This window comes from Bos indicus, chromosome 8 (genome assembly GCF_029378745.1).
Source record: "Bos indicus isolate NIAB-ARS_2022 breed Sahiwal x Tharparkar chromosome 8, NIAB-ARS_B.indTharparkar_mat_pri_1.0, whole genome shotgun sequence".
Lineage (NCBI taxonomy): Eukaryota > Metazoa > Chordata > Mammalia > Artiodactyla > Bovidae > Bos > Bos indicus.
Window position 1 is genome coordinate 80,946,618 of NC_091767.1, and position 12,379 is coordinate 80,958,996.

Consider the following 12,379-nt stretch of genomic DNA (forward strand, 5'->3'; position numbering starts at 1 on the left):
TTTCCTTCCAGGAAGCAATCATCTTCTGATTTCATGGCTGCAGTCACTATCCACAGTGATTTTAGAGCCCAAGAAGAGGAAGTCTGTTGCTAATTCCATCTTTTCCTCCTCTATTTGCCATGAAATAACGGGACCAGATGCCATGGTCTTAGTTTTTTTTAATATTTAGTTTTAAGCAGGCTCTTTCACTCTCCTCCTTCACCCTCATCAAGAGGCTCTTTAGTTCCTCTTCACTTTCTGTCATTAGAGTGGTATAATCCACATATCTGAGGTTGTTGATCTTTTTTTTCGCGCTTATCTTGATAGTATAAGTAATATTTACTAAAATGCATATTGATTATGTTCCTCCATTGCTTAAAACTCATCAGTGGCTCCCCATTGCCCTCAGGATGAATTTCAAACTCCTTAACCAACTCAAAACACCCTGTATGAGTTAGGCCTTGCTTATCCCTGCAGACTCACCTCTCACTCCCACTCCTCACATTCTACTCCCAACTGAATTACCAGCTGTGCCCCCAGGAAATCATACTCTACCTATTCTCAAATCTTTGTTCTCTCACCTGCTAGTGCATATCCCTCTCACTTGCCTTCTCCATCCTCCCTAACTTTCTCCTGACTAGTTTCTGGCCTCACTTTCAAGTCTGAGTTTAAAGTCATTTCCATTGGAAAGCCTTGCCTGACTCCTCACTTTCAGAATGGCAGCTCCTTTAAATGGCTCCAGAGCAAACATATGGTACTTTATTCCTAGAGCCCTTATCCCAGTGAATAGCAATTAAACATATGTCTCACCCACCAGGCCTGAGCTCCTTGAGGGCAGGGACTTTGTCTACTTCACAGCTAAATCACTAGCATGGGTTCATGGTGTGTGTGTGTGTCTGTTTCCCCAATCAGTTGTGTTTCTCTGGAGAACCTTGACTGACATACAGACCCACCTTATAGACCCACCCTCCCTCTCCCACTTTCCCTCCATATCTTTCTCATTTGTATTCTCTTTCTTACCAAAAAAAAAAAAAAAGTGATTAGCTTTCATTTCATGAACATGAAGCCAGAGAGTAAAGAACGTATTAATTCTATTCAGGTTAAAAGGAAACAAAAGGCCAAAGGGTGCTGCTGCTGCTGCTAAGTCGCTTCAGTCGTGTCCAACTCTGTGCAACCCCATAGACGGCAGCCCACCAGGCTCCCCCGTCCCTGGGATTCTCAAGGCAAGAACACTGGAGTGGGTTGCCATTGCCTTCTCCAATGCATGAAAGTGAAAAGTGAAAGTGAAGTCACTCAGTCGTGTCCGACTCTTAGCAACCCCATGGACTGTAGCCCACCAGGCTCCTCCATCCATGGGATTTTCCAGGCAAGAGTAGTGGAGTGGGGTGCCATTGCCTTCTCCCCAAAGGGTGCTAGCAGACATATTTTCTTTCTGCATTTATCTATTTTAATTTTAAGAATGCCTTTGTATAAATCTATTTAATGTATTTATTTCCACTGGGTTTGTAAGTCCCAACTTATGTAAACTACTACATGGCAAATCTGTTATCTCCCTGCAGGTGGACATTTAAATTGTTCTCATCCTGGGTATTTTGTTTGTTTTGTTTTATTGCTTGTTCATTTTTTCTGGTCAGCTAGGTATATATGAAGTTTAAAGGCTAAGTATACTAGCAACTATAGTTTGGAATAAATCTACAAGAATCAAAAGTCAACACATAGCTCAGATTGCTAAAGGAGGAAGCAACTGTAATTCAGTATTCCATATTAACCTAGAAAAAAATAGACCATGGATTTCTGTGAATAAGGTAAAAAAAAATTATTCTCATCCTTTTGCTATCACAAATAATACTTAATTTTTAAAAGACTAATATAGGTTTTTGTAAATACCAAAATGGGACTATTGGGCCAAAGGGGCTTTCCTATTAAAAAGAACTTTCAGGGCTTTCCTGGTGGCTCAGTGGTAAAGAATCTGCCTTGCAATGCAGGAGACACAGGTTTGATTCCTGATTTGGGAAGATTCCACCTGCTGCAGGGCCACTAAGCCTGTGCACTACAACTATTAAGCCTGTTGTTCTAGAGCACAGGACCTGCAACTATTGAGCCCATGAGCTACAACTACTGAAGCCTGAGTGCCCTAGCCTCTGTGCTCCACAACACAAGAAGCTACTGCAGTGAGAAGCCAGTGCACTGCAACGAAGAGTGGCACCACCGCCCATCCCCCACCCCCGCTCACAACTAGAGACAGCCGCACAACAAAGACCCAGCACAGTCAAAAATAAAGTCAATAAGAAAACATTAAAGAAAGAAGAAGAACTGTCAAATTGCCCTCCCAGAAGAATGTGTCCACTATCTGTCTCACTAGCGGGGATAAGGGGATCATTTCCCACCCTTGTTAGCAATGTAATGTTTGCAGGCTTCATTGTTCTTTGTTAATCAAAATCACTGTAGATGGTGATTGCAGCCATGAAATTAAAAGATGCTTACTCCTTGGAAGGAAAGTTATGACCAACCTAGACAGCATATTAAAAAGCAGAGACATTACTTTGCCAACAAAGGTCCGTCTAGTCAAGGCTATGGTTTTTCCAGTAATCATGTATGGATGTGAGAGTTGGACTATAAAGAAAGCTGAGTGCAGAAGAATTGATGCTTTTGAACTGTGGTGTTGGAGAAGACTCTTTTTTAAAAAAATATAAATTTATTTATTTTAATTGGAGGCTAATTACTTTACAATATTGTATTGGTTTTGCCATATCAACATGAATCCACCATGGGTGTACACGTATTCCCCATCCTGAACCCCCCTTCCACCTCCCTCCCCATACCATCCCTCTGGGTCATCCCAGTACACCAACCCCAAGCACCCTGTGTCATGCATCGAACCTGGACTGCCGATTCATTTCACATATGATATTATACATGTTTCAATGCCATTCTCCCAAATCATCCCACCCTCACCCTCTCCCACAGAGTCCAAAAGACTATTCTATACATCTCTGTCTCTTTTGCTGTATCGCATACAGGGTTATCATACCATCTTTCTAAATTCCATATATACGCATTAGTATACTGTATTGGTGATTTTCTTTCTGGCTTATTTCACTCTGTATAATAGGCTCCAGTTTCATTCACCTCATTAGAACTGATTCAAATGTATTCTTTTTAAAGGCTGAGTAAACAACAGACTGGTTCCAAATAGGAAAGGGAGTATGTCAAGGCTGTATATTGTCACCCTGCTTATTTAACTTATATGCAAAGTACATCATGAGAAACGCTGGGCTGGAAGAAGCACAAGCTGGAATCAAGATTGCCGGGAGAAATATCAGTCACCTCAGATATGCAGATGACACCACCCTTATGGCAGAAAGTGAAGAGGAACTAAGAAGCCTCTTGATGAAAGTGAAAGTGGAGACTGACAAAGTTGGCTTAAAGCTCAACATTCAGAAAACGAAGATTGTGGCATCTGGTCCCATCACTTCATGGGAAATAGATGGGGAAACAGTGGAAACAGTGTCACACTTTATTTTGGGGGGCTCCCAAATCACTGCAGATGGTAACTGCAGCCATGAAATTAAAAGATGCTTACTCCTTGGAAGAAAAGTTATGACCAACCTAGATAGCATATTCAAAAGCAGAGACATTACTTTGCCAACAAAGGTCCGTCTAGTCAAGGCTATGGTTTTTCCTGTGGTCATGTATGGATGTGAGAGTTGGACTATAAATAAAGCTGAGTGCCAAAGAATTGATGCTTTTGACCTGTAGTGTTGGAGAAGACTCTTGAGAGTCCCTTGGACTGCAAGGAGATCCAACCAGTCCATTCTGAAGGAGATCAGCCCTGGGATTTGTTTGGAAAGAATGATGCTAAAGCTGAAACTCCAGTACTTCAGCCACTTCATGTGAAGAGTTGACTCATTGGAAAAGACTCTGATGCTGGGAGGGATTGGGGGCAGGAGAAGAAGGCGACAACAGAGGATGAGATGGCTGGATGGCATCACTGACTTGATGAACTTAAGTCTGAGTGAACTCCGGGAGTTGGTGATGGACAGGGAGGCCTGGCGTGCTGCGATTCATGGGATCACAAAGAGTCGGACATGATTGAGCGACTGAACTGAACTGAATACTCCATTGTGTATATGTACCACAGCTTTCTTATCCATTCGTCTGATGATGGACATCTAAGTTGCTTCCATGTCCTGGCTATTATAAACAGTGCTGCAGTGAACACTGGGGTACATGTGTCTCTTTCAATTCTGGTTTCCTCAGTGTGTATGCCTAGCAGTGCGATCGCTGGATCATAAGGCAGTTCTATTTCCAGTTTTTTAAGGAATCTCCACACTGTTCTCCATAGTGGCTGTACTAGTTTGCATTCCCACCAACAGTGTAAGAGAGTTCCCTTTTCTCCACACCCTCTCCAGCATTTATTGCTTGTAGACTTTTGGATCGCAGCCATTCTGACTGGCGTGAAATGGTACCTCATAGTGGTTTTGATTTGCATTTCTCTGATAATGAGTGATGTTGAGCATCTTTTCATGTGTTTGTTAGCCATCTGTATGTCTTCTTTGGAGAAATGTCTATTTAGTTCTTTGGCCCATTTTTTGATTGGGTCATTTATTTTTCTGGAGTTGAGCTGTAGGAGTTGCTTGTATATTTTTGAGATTCATTTGTCAAGTGCTTCATTTGCTATTATTTTCTCCCATTCTGAAGGCTGTCTTTTCACCTTGCTTATAATTTCCTTTGTTGTGCAGAAGATTTTAATTTTAATTAGGTCCCATTTGTTTATTTTTGCTTTTATTTCCAATATTCTGAGAGGTGGGTCATAGAGGATCCTGCTGTGATTTATGTCAGAGAATGTTTTGCCTATGTTCTCCTCTAGAAGTTTTATAGTTTCTGGTCTCATCTTTAGATCTTTAATCCATTTTGAGTTTATTTTTGTGTATGACTGCAAGGAGATCCAACCAGTCCATTCTGAAGGAGATCAGCCCTGGCTGTTCTTTGGAAGGAATGATGCTAAAGTACTTTGGCCACTTCATGAGAAGAGTTGACTCACTGGAAAAGACTCTGATGCTGGGAGGGATTAGGGGCAAGAGGAGAAGGGGATGACAGAGGATGAGATGGCTGGATGGCATCACTGACTCGATGGACGTGAATCTGAGTAAACTCCGGGAGTTGGTGATGGACAGGGAGGCCTGGTGTGCTGCGATTCATGTGGTCGCAAAGAGTTGGACATGACTGAGTGACTGAACTGAACTGAACTGATGGTGTTAGTTTCATTCTTTTACAAGTGGTTGACCAGTTTTCCCAGCACCACTTGTTAAAGAGATTGTCTTTTCTCCATTATATATTCTTGCCTCCTTTGTCAAAGATAAGGTGTCCATAGGTGCATGGATTTATCTCTGGGCTTTCTATTTTGTTCCATTGATCTATATTTATGTCTTTGTGCCAGTACCATACAGTCTTGATGACTGTGGCTTTGTAGTAGAGCCTGAAATTAGGCAGGTTGATTCCTCCAGTTCCATTTTTCTTTGTCAAGATTGCTTGGGCTATTCGAGGTTTTTTGTATTTCCATACAAATTGTGAAATTATTTGTTGTAGCTCTGTGAAAAATACCATTGGTAGCTTGATAGGGATTGCATTGAATCTATAGATTGCTTTGGGTAGTATACTCATTTTCACTATATTGATTCTTCCGATCCATGAACACAGTATATATCTCCATCCATTAGTGTCCTTTTTGATTTCTTTACCAGTGTTTTATAGTTTTCTATATATAGGTCTTTTGTTTCTCTAGGTAGATATATTCCTAAGTATTTTATTCTTTTTGTTGAAATGGTGAATGGAATTGTTTCCTTAGTTTCTCTTTCTATTTTCTCATTATTTTTTCATTATTAGTGTATAGGAATGCAAGGAATTTCTGTGTGTTGATTTTATATCCTGCAACTTTACTATATTCATTGATTAGCTCTAGTAATTTTCTGATGGAGGCTTTAGGGTTTTCTATGTAGAGGATCATGTAATCTGCAAACAGTGAGAATTTTACTTCTTCTTTTCCAATTTGGATTCATTTTATTTCTTTTTCTGCTCTGACTGCTGTGGCCAAAACTTCCAAAACTATGTTGAATAGTAGTGGTGAAAGTGGGCACCCTTGTCTTGTTCCTGACTTTAGGGGAAATGCTTTCAATTTTTCACCATTGAGGATGATGTTTGCTGTGGGTTTGTCATATATAGCTTTTATTATGTTGAGGTATGTTCCTTCTATGCCTGCTTTTTGGAGAATTTTGAACATAAATGGATGTTGAATTTTGTCAAAGGCTTTCTCTGCATCTATTGAGATAATCATATGGCTTTTATTTTTCAATTTGTTAATGTGGTGTATTACACTGATTGATTTGCAGATATTGAAGAATCCTTGCATCCCTGGGATAAAGCCGACTTGGTCATGATGTATGATCTTTTTAATGTATTGTTGGATTCTGATTGCTAGAATTTTGTTAAGGATTTTTGCATCTATGTTCATCAGTGATATTGGCCTGTAGTTTTCTTTTTTTGTGGCATCTTTGTCAGGTTTTAGTATTAGTGTGATGGTGGCCTCATAGAATGAGTTTGGAAGTTTACCTTCCCCTGCAATTTTCTGGAAGAGTTTGAGTAGGATAGGTGTTAGCTCTTCTCTACATTTTTGGTAGAATTCAGCTGTGAAGCTGTCTGGACCTGGGCTTTTGTTTGCTGGAAGATTTCTGATTACAGTTTCAATTTCCGTGCTTGTGATGGGTCTGTTAAGATTTTCTATTTCTTCCTGGTTCAGTTTTGGAAAGTTATACTTTTCTAAGAATTTGTCCATTTCTTCCAAGTTGTCCATTTTATTGGCATACAGTTGCTGATAGTAGTCTCTTATGATCCTTTGTATTTCTGTGTTGTCTGTTGTTATTTCTCCATTTTCATTTCTAATTTCATTGATTTGATTTTTTTCCCTTTGTTTCTTGATGAGTCTGGCTAATGGTTTGTCAGTTTTATTTATCCTTTCAAAGAACTAGCTTTTGGCTTTGTTGATTTTTGCTATGGTCTCTTTTGTTTCTTTTGCATTTATTTCTGCCCTAATTTTTTAAGATTTCTTCCCTTCTACTAACCCTGGGGTTCTTCATTTCTTCCTTTTCTAGTTGCTTTAGGTGTAGAGTTAGGTTATTTATTTGACTTTTTTTTGTTTGTTTGTTTGTTTCTTGATAAGGTAAGCCTGTATTGCTATGAACCTTCCCCTTAGCACTGCTTTTACAGTGTCCCATAGGTTTTGGGTTGTTGTGTTTTCATTTTCATTCATTTCTATACATATTTTGATTTCTTTAATTTCTTCTGTGATTTGTTGGTTATTCAGCAACGTGTTGTTCAGCCTCCATATGTTGGAATTTTTAATAGTTTTTCTCCTTTAATTGACATGTAATCTTACTGCATTGTGGTCAGAAAAGAGGCTTGGAATGATTTAAATTTTTTTGAATTTACCAAGGCTAGATTTATAGCCCAGGATGTGATCTATCCTGGAGAAGGTTCCATGTGCACTTGAGAAAAAGGTGAAATTCATTGTCTTGGGGTGAAATGTCCTATAGATATCAATTAGGTCTAACTGGTCTATTGTATCATTTAAAGTTTGTGTTTGCTTGTTAATTTTCTGTTTAGTTGATCTATCCATAGGTGTGAGTGGGATATTAAAGTCTCCCACTATTATTGTTTTATTGTTAATTTCCCCTTTCATACTTGTAAGCATTTGTCTTACATATTGTGGTGCTCCTATGTTGGGTGCATATATCATTGTTATAGCTTCTCCTTGGATTGATCCTTTGATCATTATGTAGTGTCCTTCTTTGTCTCTTTTCACAGCCTTTGTTTTAAAGTCTGTTTTATCTGATATGAGTATTGATACTCCTGGTTTCTTTTGGTCTCTATTTGCGTGGAATATCTTTTTCCAGCACTTCACTTTCAGTCTGTATGTGTCCCTTGTTTCGAGGTGAGTCTCTTGTAGACAACATATATAGGGGTCTTGTTTTTGTATCCATTCAGCTAGTCTTTGTCTTTTGGTTGGGGCATTCAACCCATTTACATTTAAGGTAATTATTGATAAGTATGATCCCGTTGACATTTACTTTATTGTTTTGGGTTCAAGTTTATACACCCTTTCTGTGTTTCCTGTCTAGAGAAGATCCTTTAGCATTTGTTGGAGAGCTGGTTTGGTGGTGTTGAATTCTCTCAGCTTTTGCTTGTCTGTAAAGCTTTTGACTTCTCCTTCATATTTGAATGAGATCCTTGCTGGGTACAGTAATCTGGGCTGTAGGTTATTTTCTTTCATCACTTTAAGTATGTCCCCCCATTCCCTCCTGGCCTGAAGAGTTTCTATTGAAAGATCAGCTGTTATCCTTATGGGAATCCACTTGTGTGCTATTTGTTGTTTTTCCCTTGCTGCTTTTAATATTTGTTCTTTGTGTTTGATCTTTGTTAATTTGATTAATATGTGTCTTGCCTTGGGTTTATCCTGTTTGGGACTCTCTGGGTTTTCTTGGACTTGGGTGATTATTTCTTTCCCCATTTTAGGGAAGTTTTCAACTATTAACTCCTCAAGTATTTTCTCATGGTCTTTCTTTTGTCTTCTTCTTCTGGGACTCCTATGACTTGAATGTTAGGGTGTTTAACATTGTCCCAGAGGTCTCTGAGATTGTCCTCATTTCTTTTAATTCTTTTTTCCTCTATGTTTCATTTAATTCTACCATTCTATCTTCTACCTCACTAATCCTATCTTCTGCCTCTGTTATTCTACTATTTGTTCCCTCCAGAGTGTTTTTTATTTCATTTATTGCATTATTCATTATAGATTGACTATTTTTTATTTCTTCTAGGTCCTTGTTAAAACTTTTTTGCATCTTCTCAATCGTTGTCTCTAGGCTATTTATCTGTGATTCCATTTGTTTTCAAGATTTTGGATCATTTTCACTATCATTATTCAGAATTCTTTATCAGGGAGATTCCCTATCTCTTCCTCTTTTTTTTGGTTTGGTGGGCATTTATCCTGTTCCTTTACCTGCTGGGTATTCCTCTGTCTCTTCATATTGTTTATATTGCTGTGTTTGGGTGGCCTTTCTGTATTCTGGCAGTTTGTGGAGTTCTCTTTATTGTGGAGATTCCTCACTGTGGGTGGGGTTGTATGGGTGGTTTGTCAAGGTTTCCTGGTTAGGGAAGCTTGTGTCAGTGTTCTGGTGGGTGGAGCTGGATTTCTTCTCTCTGGAGTGCAATGCAGTGTCCAGTAATGAGTTATGAGATGTCAGTGGGTTTGGAGTGACTTTGGGCAGCCTGTATATTGAAGCTCAGGGCTGTGTTCCTGTGTTGCTTGAGAATTTGCGTGGTATGTCTTCCTCTGAAAGTTGTTGGCCCTTGGGTGGTGCTTGGTTTCAGTGTAGGTATGGAGGTGTTTGATGAGCTCCTGTCGATTAATGTTCCCTGGAGTCAGGAGTTCTCTGGTGTTCTCTGGATTCAGACTTAAGCCTCCTGCTTCTGGTTTTCAGTCTTATTTTTACAGTAGCCTCAAGACTTCTCCATCTATACAGCACTGTTGATAAAACATCTAGGTTAAAGATGAAAAGTTTCTCCACAGTGAGGGACACCCAGAGAGGTTTCACAGTTACATGGAGAAGAGAAGAGGGAGGAGGGAGATAGAGGTGACCAGGATGAGATGAGGTGGAATCAAAAGAGGAGAGAGCAAGCTAGCCAGTAATCACTTCCTTATGTGCACTCCACGGTCTGGACTGCTCAGATATTTTCACGGAGTTATACAGAGAAGAGAAGAGGAAGGAAGGAGACAGAGGTAGCCAGGAGGATATAGGGGGGAATCAAAAGGAGTGAGACAGATCCAGCCAGTTATCAGTTCCCTAAGTGTTCTCCACCGTCTGGAACACACAAAGAGATTCAAAGAGTTGGATAGAGAAAAGAAGGTGGAGGTAAGAGATAGAGGTGACCTGGTGGAGAAAACGGAGAGTCCAAAGAGGGAGAGAGCAGTCAAGCCAATAATCTCGCTCCCAAGGAAAAATGGGTACTGAAGATTGGGTTCTTAAAGGTACAAAATTGATAACAAATACCAAAAAGCAAAGATTAAAAATCTAGAGTAGAGGTTGGATTTTCAAAAATACAATATTAAAGAAAAAATTTCACAAAAATTATAAAATATATATATATGAAGTTTGCTTTAAAAAATAGGGTCTCTTTTTTTTGCAAAGTAATAGTAGGTTATAAAAAATGAAAATTAAAGGAGTAATAGAGGACTTAAAATTAAAAAAAATAAAAAAATATAAAGAATGATAGTAAAAATAGTAAAAATACATCTAGGACTTTCTCTGGTGGTGTTGTGGGCAGTGTGGGGTCAGTTCATTTTCAGATAGTTCCTTGATCTGGCTTATATGTCTCAAGATCTATAGGCCCCTTCCCAGAGAAGGCAATGGCAACCCACTCCAGTCCTCTTGCCTGGAAAATCCCATGGATGGAGGAGCCTGGTAGGCTGCAGTCCATGGGGTCGCTAGGAGTCGGACACGACTGAGCGACTTCACTTTCACTTTTCACTTTCATGCATTGGAGAACGAAATGGCAACCCACTCCAGTGTTCTTGCCTGGAGAATCCCAGGGACAGGGGAACCTGGTGGGCTGCCGTCTCTGGGGTCGCACAGAGTTGGACACGACTGAAGTGACTTAGCTGCAGCAGCAGCAGCATACTGGGTTTTAATCTATTGCACCTGTCACTTCCAAGGAGGTTCCCTCTGTTTTAGCGTCTTCTGTTTGCTGGTCTCTTCAGTGTCTAATTTCCACCCTGACACAAGGGGGCAGTGGTGGACACTTTTTTAAGCTCACTTGTTCAGTCTTGCTGTGGGGAGGGAGGGATGCTGCAAACATTTAAATAACACTGGCGTGTGCTCGCAATGTCTCAGCCACACTGGGTTTGCCCCTGCTCACAGCACGTGGGCTTTCCCTGTCATCACTGCTTAGGCTCTAGGTTGCTCTGCCAGGAACTGTCTGAGGCCGGCCCTGGGTTGTATGCACTTTTCAGGTCTAAGCCACTCAGATTCAGGTATTCGGGTAGTTCTCAGAGGTGCAGACTCAGTTGCGCCTGCGTTTTGTGCCCTTCGCAGGTCCAAGCAGCTCACGTGACCAGGTGTTTGGCGAGTGCAGTTACTCAGTTTTCTGGGTGAACAACCAGCACACCTTCTCAGGCGGATGTTGACCGTCCAGAACCCCAAGAGGTCTTGGTTAGCAACAAAGCCTGCTTGCAGTTTGGTAGGTAATGCCTCTCTGGGGCCACAATTGCCCCCTTCTGGCTCTGGCTGCCTGTCACCAGAGGGGGATGGTCTGCAGCCGGCTAGCTCTGCTCAGTTCTTTGTTCTGTGAGAGGGCCTGGCGGTGCTTAGGTTAGGGCTTTTCGTTTGGTAGCTATCCCACAGTCTGGTTTGCTAGCCCAAGTTAGTTCCTTCAGATTGCCCTCAGGGCATTCAGGCCGTGTCCTTACTCTAAGCAATGCAGTCGGTGCCTCCCTGCCCAGCCCCCGCTTGCTAGTGGAGAATGCAGGCATCTGCGCTGCTTCTCCACTGGGGGAGTTACCATTGGGCATGTAATCTATGGGTTTTAATTATTTATTTTTTCTCCTGGTTATGTTGCCCTCTGTGGTTCCAAGACTTGCCACAGACTCAGCAGTAAGAGTGTTTCCTGGTGTTTGGAAACTTCTCTCTAAGACTCCCTTCCCAGGACGGAGCTCTGTCCCTACCTCTTTTGTCTCTCTTTTTGTCTTTTATATTTTTTCCTACCTCCTTTCAAAGACAATGGGCTGCTTTTCTGGGTGCCTGATGTCCTCTGCCGGCATTCAGAAGTTGTTTTGTGGAATTTCCTCAGCGTTCAAATGTTCTTTCGATGATTTTGAAAAGACCCTCATGCTGGGAAAGATTGAAGGCAGGAGAAGGGGACAACAGAGGATGAGATGGTTAGATGGCATCACCAACTCAATGGACATGGGTTTGGGTGGACTCCAGGAGTTGGTGATGGACAGGGAGGCCTGGCGTGCTGTGGTTCATGGGGTTGCAAAGGGTAGGACACGACTGAGCGACTGAACTGAACTGAACTGAATCTGACGTTATTTTACTTATATTTCCCTGATTATCAGGGAGTCTAACCATCTTTTCACTATTTGCATTTTCTCTTCTGCAAATTGCAGTTTTTTATCATTAGTTTATTTCTCTAGGATGGCTTCTTTTTTCTCTCAATATGTATGATTCTTGGTGTTCATTTTTTGTTATATATTATAAATATTTTCTCCTAAGCTATCAATTGTCTTTTTTAATTTGTGGTGTATTGTTTTTATGTTGATGTAATCACATCGGTCTTTCCTTTATATCTT